A 2,376-nucleotide genomic window follows, 5' to 3' on the forward strand; every position below is an offset into this window, starting at 1 on the left:
CCAAAAGGCTTTTCTTGAGTTTAGGAGCTTAGTTACCCATTTGAGAAGGTGCGGAGAGCGTCCCGTTGGTTGGTACTATTTTCACTGCCCAGGATAAGGATGCTGAAAAATAGCATCTGAGCACATTTGCAAAGAAAGTTTCTACTTGAATGGTTGGGATGGAGGGCTGACAATTTCATGGCTTGGTTTTTTGTTTGTTTGTTTATTTGGTCCAGAAACAAATTCATGGCAAAATTTTGACCGGCTCTATCTGAAAATGTGTGTGTGTGTGTGTGTGTGTTTAAATTATTTGCTCATTCTACCAGTCTAAGCACTCCTAAAGTGGCAGTAAACGAGTTGTTGATTAACTATTTGGCCAATGAGGCTGTTTTAGGCACTGCAGTGAGACCATAACTTGACTATGTTCAACATTCTCCACGCACCTTCAGGGTGCCAAATCCTCAGGAGATGACAGAATCAGGGGAGGAAAAAAAAAAAAAGGCTCTTAGGCTAGAAGGGACAGGGGGTGGCATGCCCTGCTAGTTAATTAGGGCCCAAGAGCAGACAGCAGTCAATGTCATAGCAGAGTTTAATAGAGGAAGTCACTGGTTCTCATAGATTTGGGGGTAACCTGGAAAGGGTTAACTAACAATCTTCCCTGGGAAGATTTTCATTCCTTGGAAGAATCTGGGTCAGAGTATTTATGCAGTTTTTAAAAAGTCAGATGCTGAGCAGAAGCCTTTTAAGAAGCTTGCAAAGTCTGCACAGCAGAAAGCAGGGTAACTTCATAGTCTCATCACCTTTCACCAAGAGGATGTCAAACACACAGGGAAACTCCACTTTTTTCAAAAGCAACAGACAATTTTCTGTCATCACCACTTTTCCATCTGTTTAAAATAAGAAGGAAAAGTCCTTCCCCACTGGCCCAGGTTGCAGGTCAACAAAGGAGGCATTGTTCATCATTTCTTCAGAACATGATAGGGCACAGCCCACTCTGCAGTGTGTAAAGAAAACAGCAAAAAAATCCCAGAGAGTAGCCTGAGGGGCAAGAGTGAGTAAACTCAGCCTGCAATGAGGTAAGGTTTGGCTGCAGACTTGAGGGCTGTCCTGGAAGACGGAAATGAGGCTTGGAAGGTAAATTTGGTCCCAGTCACAAGGATTCCTTGGTTGGACTCCAGGTTGTGGAGGAACATTGCAGCAAAGGGTAGGCAGGTTTCTGCAGAACTTGGATCATTGGACAACGTGCAGTCAACGCCCAGGTGAGCTAGTTCTAGGCAGGTGCTTCCGGGTGAGTGTCAGTCTACACCTGTCACCTAGGAACTTCCTTTACTGGTTTGAACCTCCTAACTTGGCCCTCTGCCTCTGAACCTTGCAAACCACTCTCCACGTTTTCCCAGAGCCATCTTTCTAAAGAATTTTGATGTCCCTTCTCTGCTCGAGAGCATTTCAAAGCTCTCCACTGTCTAAAGATAAATCCAAAGTCATTTAGCAAGATGTTTAAGGGTCTTAAGTCTCCTCCTCCTCCAGTGCCTTCTTACACTCCTGGCTGTCACACACCCTAGGCTCCAGACCATGTTCCCTGAATAAAGACCTCAAGTTCCAAAGTCTAGGCTTTCAGGGCCATGGGTACGGCCATCCTCCCCAGCCCCATGACTCACCACATTTCCAACGCTCCAATCCTACCTATTTTTCAAGATACAAAGCACAGGACACCTCCTCCAGGAATTTTTCCAGGATACCCCAATTTATGAGTAATTCAATTATCCTAAAACTTCAAAGCATTTTACTTCTATCTAGACATATAACTGTCTCTCTTGAACCTAGGACCTACCAAAGGAATATACGTGGAAATAGGCAGATATCAGCTGCACTTAAGAGTTCAGTGTCTCTCTGCCCTAGGCTCCCTGAGGGCAATAACTATTGTATTTATCCCTGTACCCCCCCATATAGACCAGAAACAGTGTTGCCCATACAGGTGTGGTTCAGTATTTCTTTTAGGTTCTCCTGATCTGCTGGCTTGGGCCATCATCCAAGCCCTAAAAGAAAGGAATAATAGAGGAATGCTCGGTCATCAATCAGAAAATCAGAGTCTGTCTGCCTCCAGAGTTGCAACTCCTTACAGGCTGTCATTCTATCTCTCGTCGTGGTGATCCCAGGGTGTTTAACACAGTCTGGCACAGAGCATGCGTTCCGTAATGAGAAGACAGGGGCTTGCCCAAGGTCACCCAGAGTCGGGAACCGCTGAATCTCATTCGGGACGAGATCTGGTGAAATCATTTACAACATTATCTCAGTGGGGAGCTCAGAGGAAGGAAGGAATGAAGTGACTGAGAAATGTGTGCCAGACCTCCGGCGGCCTCTAAGCCTAGGGAAGGGCTGGGAGGGCGGGGGGCGACA

The sequence above is a fragment of the Neophocaena asiaeorientalis genome, unplaced genomic scaffold, assembly GCF_003031525.2.
Source record: "Neophocaena asiaeorientalis asiaeorientalis breed wild unplaced genomic scaffold, Neophocaena_asiaeorientalis_V1.1 scaffold293, whole genome shotgun sequence".
In the NCBI taxonomy this organism is placed as follows: domain Eukaryota; kingdom Metazoa; phylum Chordata; class Mammalia; order Artiodactyla; family Phocoenidae; genus Neophocaena; species Neophocaena asiaeorientalis.